Raw genomic sequence first — 10,360 nt, 5'->3', positions numbered from 1 at the left:
CTCCATCCTTGGTAAAGTCTTTGAAAAAATTATCAAGGCTCACATTTGCGAGAGCCCGGCAGGGCAAATTATGCTGAGGGGAAACCAGCACGGGTTTGTGGCGGGCAGATCGTGCCTGACCAACCTAGTCTCTTTCTATGACCAGGTTACGAAACACCTGGACACAGGAGGAGGGGTGGATGTCGTATACTTAGACTTCAGGAAGGCCTTCGATACGGTATCCCACCCCATACTGGTGAACAAGTTAAGAGGCTGTGACGTGGATGACTGCACAGTCCGGTGGGTGGCAAATTGGCTAGAGGGTCACACCCAGAGAGTCGTAGTGGATGGGTCGGTCTCGACCTGGAAGGGTGTGGGCAGTGGGGTCCCGCAGGGCTCGGTCCTTGGACCGATACTCTTTAATGTCTTCATCAGCGACTTGGACGAGGGAGTCAAATGTACTCTGTCCAAGTTTGCAGATGACACAAAGCTATGGGGAGAAGTGGACACGCCGGAGGGCAGGGAACAGCTGCAGGCAGACCTGGACAGGTTGGACAAGTGGGCAGAAAACAACAGGATGCAGTTCAACAAGGAGAAATACAAAGTGCTGCACCTAGGGAGGAAAAATGTCCAGCACACCTACAGCCTAGGGAATGACCTGCTGGGTGGCACAGAGGTGGAAAGGGATCTTGGAGTCCTAGTGGACTCCAAGATGAACATGAATCGGCAGTGTGACGAAGCCATCAAAAAAGCCAATGGCACTTTATCGTGCATCAGCAGATGCATGACGAATAGGTCCAAGGAGGTGATACTTCCCCTCTATCGGGCGCTGGTCAGACCGCAGTTGGAGTACTGCGTGCAATTCTGGGCGCCACACTTCAAGAAGGATGCGGATAACCTGTAGAGGGTACAGAGAAGGGCAACTCGTATGGTTAAGGGTTTGCAGGCCAAGCCCTACGAGGAGAGACTAGAAAACCTGGACCTTTTCAGCCTCCACAAGAGAAGGTTGAGAGGCGACCTTGTGGCTGCCTATAAGTTCATCACGGGGGCACAGAAGGGAATTGGTGAGTATTTATTCACCAAGGCACCCCCGGAGGTTACAAGAAACAATGGCCACAAGCTAGCAGAGAGCAGATTTAGATTGGACATTAGGAAGAACTTCACAGTTCGAGCGGCCAAGGTCTGGAACTGGCTCCCAAGGGAGGTGGCGCTCTCCCCTACCCTGGGGGTCTTCAAAAGGAGGTTAGACGAGTATCTAGCTGGGGTCATCTAGACCCAGCACTCTTTCCTGCCTATGCAGGGGGTCGGACTCGATGATCTATTGAGGTCCCTTCCGACCCTAACATCTATGAATCTATGAAAGTGCTGAGAGAGGAAAGCAAAGTCCCAAGTGACAAACCACGGGGACGGCAGGGATCTGTACATGAAGGACGCGAGCTTGGAGCCGGTCCCTCCCAGGCTGTGCGCGTGGGGATTGGGACATGAAGCAGGTGCTGTGATGGAGACCCCAGCCCTGCCCCCACCCCGGGGGCACCGAGGGGTGGCAGTCGGGGCGCGGGGAGGGGACAGTCTGTGCCCCCCGCGGGTCATGGCAGGGACAGGGATTCCCTCAGGGCTGGGCTGGGACCGGGCACAGGGTCAGGGGAGCCGCGTTGGTGCCCCCAGCATTGGCACCAGGACTGAAGTAAGGGCGCAGGGTCCCATTGAAGGTGTGAGTGAAAGTGAAGAGATGGGATCTGTTGGTCACGTTGTAAAATGAGACCTCGCCCCCCTCGTAGTCCAGGAAAACCCCCACCCGCCTGGGCCGCACGCGCACGGGGAAGGGGGTCCAGGGGGAGGTGCAGGGCTTGTATCCCCCGTCCCGCAGACACACGGCCCAGAATCCATCGCCATGTGTCAGTCTGACCCCCCCCTCCTGCGCACAGACTCCCTGCACACGCCCACGTCCCAGCGTGTCTTGTCTCCCACCTCCACCTCCCAGTAGCGCCTCCCGCCCGTGACCCCCTCCGAGCCCAGGACACAGGGACAACGATCAAATCTCTCGGGGGTGTCGGGCAGATCCTGTCGGGTGTCTCCGAGTCTCACACATTTCGGATCCTCAGACAGGACGAGTTTGGGATGAGCCGTCCCTGGGTCCAGAGTCACGTCCACTGGGGAGAGAGTCACGGGTCAGGGCCGGGGCAGGCGGTCCCCGCGATCACGGGGAATTCGCTGCGTCCCAGGACTCGCGGGTCGGTCCCTGCTGGGAAAGCACCGTCGCCCCGCAGGGAAATGGGGGAATAGGAAATGGGGGGAACAGGAAATGGGGGGAAAAGAAAAGCGGGACGTCCCCACCGACCCCTTCATCCCCAGGGCATTCCTGGCCTGGGCGCTGGAGCCACGGGGACGGACATGGGGTGGGGGCGGGGCAGGCCCAGGGAGGGGGAGGGGCATGTGATGATGTCATCCCAGCAGGGCCCTGCCCAGCCCCTCCCCCACACCCGGCGGGGCTGCTCTGCCTGGGGGGGCAAGAGGAGTGGGCTCCAAACCCCTGCGCTGGTGTCGCGGGCGCTGCTGGGAAGGGGGCGAGGGGGGCAGCAGGGAGGCTGCAGGGAGGGGGCCGGGCTGGGAGACAGCAGGGAGCAGAGGGGCCCAGCAGAGCAGCCTGCCCGGGGGAAGGGGGGGCAGAGGGGCAGGGGGCAGGGCCCGGGGGTCTCTGTGCTCTGGGCCGGGGTCACTGGGTGTGCTGCCGACAGCAGGTGGGTGCTGCCCCTGCCACCCCAGGCTGGGCTGCTCTGCCCCAGCGGGGACCCCCATGCCCCAGCCCTGTGGGCACAGGACTGCAGCCAGGGCACCCCACAGCCAGCGCCGCCCCAGAGCCCAGCCCAGGGCAGGGCTGTGCATGGGGCTGGGCGCACGGGGTGGGGAGGGGAGGGAAGGGCAGGGGGAGCACTGACAGGGGCACTAAGCACCGCAGAACAGGGCCCATTGCTGGTGAGTGTGAGACCACCGAGTGAGGAAAAGGCATCTCCCCACTGCCCCTCCCTCTGGGCTCAGCTGCGTCAGGGTAGGTCCCAGGTCACCCCTGTAGTACTCGTAATCTCGGGGTCTGCATTGCAGAAAGGGCCCTGGCACAAGGACTCCCTGTGTAGACATGGCCTGGGATACTGCTGGGACTGGGGCCTTGTGCCCGCAGCACACCGTGGGGCCCAGCTGCCGCACCGGCGCCCTCCATGGTGCCAGATGCTGCACATAGCGACGGGAGTCTTGAAACATGTCTGAATCAGTCCAGACCACAAGTGGCCTTTCTACTGGCAAACATCCTGCACCCGCACCGGGGGATTCAGATGCTCCAAATCCTTTGGTGGCATCCTATGTACAGGCCGAAGCATGGAGACTTGGGGTTTTGCTTGCCCTCAGCCATAAGGCCCCAGGAGCAAGCCAGGGAGGGGTGTGCCATGTCCATGAAGTGGGCAGAAAGCCAAGAGTAACTAGGCATTACCTACGTGGGTACTACCCCATGCCAGCAGAGCAGTCTTCCCCACGTGTCCCTATGAAGCCACCGCGGTGACCATGGTATTTCCCTAGGTAAGCACAGGCACTACGCTGGATCTGAGCTGAGAAAGAGGCCGAGAAAAATCCCAGCAGCCGCCCACAGGCCATCAGCTCCTGGACCCCTTCAGACCTGTGGAAATCTACCCCGAGGCAATCCCAGGAGACCAGACCCTGCGGCCAAGGAAAGGCAGGCGGGGGAGGCTGAGCAGGCCGTGGGGGTCTCTTCACAGCATCGGGGTGAAAAGTGCCTTTTCTGTCCCCATCACCTGCTCTGAGATTTGCCCGTGGGAGATCAGCCCCTGCTCCCATCCTGACCACCAGGCTTGAAACTGAGACTCGGCTTCAGCCTGAAGCGTCTGCACAGAGCAATTTCTCCCGCAGGGGCCGGGAGCTGCGGTCCTGCTCCAGCTGCCCCGGGCATCCCCAGCACGTGCGCTGCTCCCCGAGCCTGGCGCAGAGCCCAGGGGACGAATGGGACCTTCCCCCGCGTGCTATCAGGAGCCAGCCAGAGGCAGAGCCAGGGCAGGGTGAGGCAAACCTGCAGGGCTGGGGCTCTCACGCCCATCTCGGTGCCGACTCGCCCAGGGCAGGCCCTTCCCATGTCACCCTGGCTCCGGGCTCATCTGACCCACCACGGCATGGCGACAGCTCTGCACCCGTGGGCACGTGCATGGCCACGAAGAGGGGAAACACCAGGTTTCCCTGCAGAGCCTGAACCATTTCTGAGAGCCCCAGGGATTATCCACACCACACAGCTGACCTGGGTCATCAGACCCCTTAAGGACGGACCTATCAGTCCTTCCAAACCCGGGCACAAGTCTCCCAAGGCAGGCCCATGGGATTGCTGGGCTCTAGATGAGTGCGTGGGCACCACAGAGACAGCAAAGACCAAAAGTAGCAAGAGGAGCTACGTGTGGCTCGGATGGTGTCGAGATGGACTCAGGATCCCAACACGCTCTTCAGCCTGGGCTCTGATATGACCCAGAGACCAACCCTGCCCCGGGCCAAGCGCGCACAGCGTGTCCGGGGCTGGGGCGGTGAGGGGAGCAGGCAGCGGGCATGCAGTGATTCTTGCTGCTCACAGCAACAAAGCTCATGTCTGGGGCATCGCAATGGGGCAGAAGTGGCCACAGGGAACAAGGCTCTCCAAGGGGGCAGCTATGGGGCCACTGATAGGAGGCCAGGTCACTCACCTGCATGTCCCCGGGCTCTTCTGAATCCTGCAATCAAGCAGCAGAGAGAGAGGTGAATTCACGCACCAGAGTCACCGCAGCAGGACCCAGTTCAAAGATCCTGGGGCAAACTCTGCTGTCCCCACCCGGCCAAAGCCCTGGGCCTGCCTGCGAGACCGTGAAAGGGGGAGTCAGGGCTGCAGCATCTGGCCCCATGTCCTCACAGCAGACAGGGAGGAAGTAAAGCACCCACAATGCAGGAGTCAAAGAGAGGGTCCCCTCCGCAGCTGAATCCTGCCCCATCCGCCTGGCCCAGAGGTCCTGGCCCAGTGGTCCTGGCCGGGCAGGGAAACCCCAGGGTCACATCAGGGGCACCAGGGCTTGGTGTTACTGTGAAGACATCACTTCTGCATGCCCTCGTGTCTGGGGTCTCAGCTCTCAGCCATCCCTTCCCAGCACCCGACTTGGCCCCTCCACGTGTGCGGGGGTTTGTGTCTCACACCACCGTCATCTCACAGCCGCACACAGAGCGGACGCTGCACCGCTGCTCTTCCCAGGCACCCCTGGGCCTCCTGCCCCAGCACCCAGCTCTGCGCTGTCTCCCTGCGGGCGATGACGGGAACGACTCCACACCTCCCTCGGCTGCTCTGACCCGTGCCCCTCTCACGTGTCCCCATGGTGGTTTCTCTCCCCCCGACATCACTTCACACCGCTCAGCGCAGAGCTGCCCTAATGTGGGAACAGGCGCTCCCTCCCTCCCCTTCCTCCCCCAGGACTCACCTCTCTCCGCAGCCATCCGCTCTGCAAGGAAAGAGAACAAGCCAATTATCAGTCCAGCCCGCTCTTGACTCAACACCGCCCCTGGTTAGGAGTCCCAGGGCTGGTCCAGGGGCTGCCATTCCCTGGGAGCTGGTGAGGATGGGGCCAAAAGCACAAGCTGGTAGGGTCCCAAGGGCTCAGCGGAGGTCGAGCAGACATCCTCCCTGGAGGTGCAGGGCAGTAGACTCTGTCTGTGGTCACATCTCTCCCCTCTGAACCACCAAGACCCTCCCCAAGGGACCCCCCAGCCCACCTTCTGCCCCGCAGGGATGCACGGGGAGGGCTCGGCCCCCACAGCTGGGTGTTGTCACAGGTGGCTGCAGGGGGAGGACACGGTCCCTCTGAGCTCCTGCACGCAGCCAGGGAGGGCTGGGCAGCAGTGGCCCTTTCCACTCCGGACGGCTCCCCTGGACCCCCACAATCCAGGCAAACCCTCCTGTCAGGACTCGCTGGGGTTGCTCAGGGAATTCACCTCCGCCCCCCAGGTCCCTGCTGGCAGCTGTCGCTGGGACTGCTCCAGGCTGGGGTTCATGCACCGCCACAAACACCCCTGGGAAGTGAAGCCCCAGCTCCCTCCCTGTGCGCATCCGTTCAGACTGGGGCCTCTGGCTCCACAGTCCCAGCTCCCAGTGTCAGGTCTGAGCATCGAACAGGAAATCTCAGAGCGAGTGAAACACAGGACACTTCTGTACAGCCAGGACCGCCGAGAGCACCAGGCCTGTGCTAAGTGCCAGGGCCGGAGCAGGAGGCAGCAGACCCACGTGGATTTGAAATGACAGATGATATGCTCGGCCACACTCAACACCATGGAGTCCACTCGGCGCAGCCCTGGGGACCGGGGTGCAAGGCCATTCCCAGGAGGTGGGGCACGCTGGGCTGCAGCACAGGCCTCTCAGCCCAGCTCGGCTCCTCTGGGAACGTGAACAAAAGGGCTCCGATAACCCAGCTGCACAGCTTCCCCCGCCTTTACCCCGGTGCAATGAGACAGAGGTCTGGGAGTGCCCCTTACCCAGGAATCCCGTCAGAGCCTCCTGCAGCTTGTTCTCTCCAGGGAAACCCCGGAGTCTCTTCTCCAGCTCGGGGAACTTGGGGGCTGCATGCAGAGGCGTCACCTCCTCGCCCCTGTAGAGACACATGGGCAATTATTGCTCTTGCTCCTCAGCCAGAAGTCCCCACGCCCTCCAGGCCACAAGAGCGAATGGTGGGAGCTGGGGCACCGGGCACAGACTGTGTGCGACAGGCCAGTCGGTGCCCGCGCAGGCTGCTGGCTCGCAGCCCTGGCACTGACAGGTGAAGCCCATACGCAGAGGCCTTCAAGCAGTGTTACACTAGCAGGTGTCAACCAGCAAACCCTTCTTGTGCAGCCACCGCTCACACCAGCAAAGCACTACTATTCCCTGTACGGCTTGCACCAGTGCCAGAGGGAAAACCTCTACGGAAAGACCTGGATGCTGGTGTCATCGAGTGTGGTCCAGGGCTTTTGCCCTGAAGCTACATGGTGCAGGGGTTGGAAATGTTCACTCTCCTATCAGGCCCTGGTCTTGGCCCATCCTCAGAGAAAATGCAGCCAGGCAGAGGCAGCCTGAGCCCCTGACACGTGTCCTGACCACCGCCCGCTCTGGGACAGGGACAGGGACAGGCTGCTCCTGGGACTGAGGGGCCCAGTCTCTGGGCCAAGATGCACCGCAGTCTCATTCCCAGCATCCAAGGCCTGTGCTCTGAGGAGGTCTCTGCCCATGGACACTGTCCCACTGGGGCCTGGGCTCAGACCCTCGGTTCCCTCCCCACAACCCCCTGGCCCCTCTGCCAGGACAGACTTCCAGCCATTACAGAGCCCAGAGCCCAGCCCGGCCCCAGGGAGGGGCTTGTTCAGCCCAGGGTGGTGGGATCCCCTGCCCCGGCTGGGGCACAGGGTGGCAGCACCAGCCCCAGGGCCACAGGGATGGAGGAGGCTGGATCCGGAGCAGAAACTCTCCCAGACTCAGGGGCTGCGGGCTGGGGCTGCAACCTTGTCTTGGCTAGTGGGAGAACATGGGTGAGATGAAACCCGAACGTACCTGCTCATGGTGCGTCTGACATCCTGGAGGGGACAAGACACAGAACAGAGTCACTGTCACCACCCAGGGCAGCCCTTCCTTGTGCCTCCACCAGCACGGCCTCACTCACCCCGGCCCCTCTGCAGGGATGGACGCCCCTCTGCCTGGGCCTGGGACTAGGACAGGAGCAGGAGCAGCCTTTTCTTACCCCACCCTGCCTCCCCGACTGCCCCAGCCCCCTTGTCCCTGCAGCTCCAGACCTGGGGACCTGCATGTGCCCTGATGCCCCCCTACCCTGCATCACCCTGCGAGCTCCCTGGGACTCGGGGGACATCGCCTCTCTGGGCCGGGCACTGGGGCACGTCTGACCCCGTCTCGCCCGCAGGAGCTCAAGCGCCGGCTGCTGACACTTCCCCTCCAGCTCCGTGATCAGGGCGCTCAGGCGGGCAGTCTCGTCGCCCAGGCGGGCGGCATTTTCCTCCCTCTTCCTCTCAATCTCCGTGTCCATCTCTCTCAGCCGGGCCAGGCAGACCCGCTCGTGTTTAGCCAGGAGCTGGCGCAGCCCCTCGCACTTGGACACCACCAGCTGCCGCTCCACCTCTGTCTGCCTCTGGGGTGGGCAGAGACGTGCAGGGCAGGGCAGGGCAGGGCCACGGGGACGGGGTAAGGAGAGGGGAACCGGACACTCAGCGCAGATGACCCTGAGACTTTTCCAGGCTGCAGACTATGCCTCATTCCCGCCCCACAGGGTCCAGCCCAGGGCATTTGCGGGGGACGCAGCCATGCCAGTCCCACAGGGGGATTTCTCACCCCCCAGACACCCCAGCACTGCGGCTGCAGCGGGACCCCCATGACCCAGGGGTTTGCAGGGCCAGGCGCTGAGAGTGCAGCGCTGCCCCGACTCATCCACGGTGCAGGAGCCTGCCCCTCGCCGACCCTGCCCGACCTGCTGAGGGAGCGCCAGAAACGTCTGCCAGGCCTGACCCCAGCACAAGCAAAACCCTCCCCCGGCCCAGCCCGACCCACGGAGACCGGTGCACGGGATGTGGGGGCACTGCCCTTCCCCTCCCTGCCCGCCGTGGGCCAGGGCCAGATGCTGCTCTCCCCGTGCCAGTGCAAACCCTCAGACTTCTGCATTTCAGCACTGTCACTGCCCGTTTGCACTACGGGAAGTGAGCCCTGCAGGCTTGAGCTGAGCGCCGACCTCCCCCAAGTCCCGACACCCCCGCCCTGCCCCCCGCGCCGGGCACCCACCCGGAGCCCTTCGCTCTCCTGCTCCCAGGCGCGGTTCAGGCCCCGCAGCTCCTCTCTCTGCTCCCGCAGGCGCTCCAGGCGGCTCCGCATCCGCTCCTGCACACACAGCACATGGCTCTGGGCCCGGGTCGGGCTCTGGGCGAGAAACCCTCCCTGCTCGCGCCCCCAGCCCCACGGACACTGCGGCCAGACGGGCCGGACCTGCCCCGTGCCTCCGCCCCCGCCCTGTCCAGCCGTGTGTGTGCCTGGGCCCAGCCCCGGCTCTGGGCCCGCTGATGGGACACGCGGGGCTGCCTGACGGCCGTGCCCACCTGGTAGTCCTGGGCAGCCTCCTCCACGGGGATCAATCACAGTGTGATGTCGGTGCTCCCGGGACCTGGCGCACACCACGCAGATGGGCGCCTCGTCCTCCTGGCAGAAGAGCTTCAGGGCCTCCTGGTGCGTCCGGCACACGGGCAGCCCCGCGGGCTCGCTCCCCGCCGGCAGCCGCAGCCGCTTCACCAGCTCCACCACGTTGCCCAGCTGCCTGTTGGGCCGCAGGTCCCTGTGCGGGGCCGGCGCCCTGCACTGCGGGCAGCAGCCCTGGGGCTGCGGCTCCCCCAGCACTGCCCGATGCAGGTTGTGTCCGCACTCGGGAATCACCGGGTCCGTGAAATAGTCCAGACACACGGGGCAAGTCACCTCCTCCTGGAAGCTCCCCGCCAGGTCCCCCGCGGCCATGGCTCCGGGCCAGGCACTTCCACTTCCCCAGCACGGCCGCCTGTTTCCTTCGTGCTCTCCGCAGGGCCTGGGCGGAGCTCGGCCCCGCAGCCCGAGCGGACAGAGCCGGGCAGGGGCCCCACACACCATCTCTGCAGGGCCTGGGGCTGCCCTGGGGCCGCGGCCACATCAAGAAACCCCCGGGCTGGGGCTGCAGCCTGGGCCGGGGTCGGGGCAGCTCCTGGCTCTGGGTTTGGGACAAGTTGCTGCTGCGTCCCGCTGTGAGCAGGAGCCCGGGCGGAGCAGGGCTGTTCCCCGAGTGGGGCCGTGCAGGGACAGACCTTCCCCCTCTGCCCAGCCCAGGAGGGACTTTCTCTGGGGCTGGAGCCGGCCCTAGGGCAGCCCTGTGCTCTGTGCATACCAGAAAATGCCAACTCTCAGTGTCAACTCCTTTTTGGAGCCTCGAAGAAGAATAGAGCAGGTCTCCTGTTACAAGAACTCAGAAAAGGCACAACAGTCAGGTTGTTCACAACACTCCTGGTTTCTCAGCGAACCCCCTAGGTGTATCGCAGCGGTCTCCAACCTTTTTATGGTGAAGATCACTTTCTGCAACTACTGGCACCCCGAGACCTACTGCACTGCCTGCCCCAGACCCCACGTGCCCCTGGGCTGCAGAGAGTCCCAGACCCGGCTGGGCCACGGCCCCTCACCACACGTGACCAGCACAGCTGCAGTACAGAGGTGGGGTCGGGCCCCGGCCTGGCAGGGTCTGGGACTCTCTGTGGTTCAGGGGCACGTGGGGAGGCTCCTGCCATTGCGCACAGCCTGGCAGGGGCCCCGCGGGTCCATTCCCTCCGCCCCCCCTGT

The 10,360-nt window shown here is 63.8% G+C and overlaps 1 pseudogene; it reads right to left on the bottom strand.

The window, feature by feature from the left end:
* Positions 1-514: 514 nt before the first annotated feature.
* LOC106737951 (zinc finger protein RFP-like) lies at positions 515-9,763 on the bottom strand (annotated as a pseudogene).
* Between the last annotated feature and the right edge of the window lie 597 nt (positions 9,764-10,360).

The sequence above is a fragment of the Alligator mississippiensis genome, chromosome 1, assembly GCF_030867095.1.
Source record: "Alligator mississippiensis isolate rAllMis1 chromosome 1, rAllMis1, whole genome shotgun sequence".
NCBI classification, from domain to species: Eukaryota; Metazoa; Chordata; order Crocodylia; family Alligatoridae; genus Alligator; species Alligator mississippiensis.
Note: the sequence above shows the minus strand (reverse complement) of the source record. Positions and strands in the feature narration are given on the sequence as shown.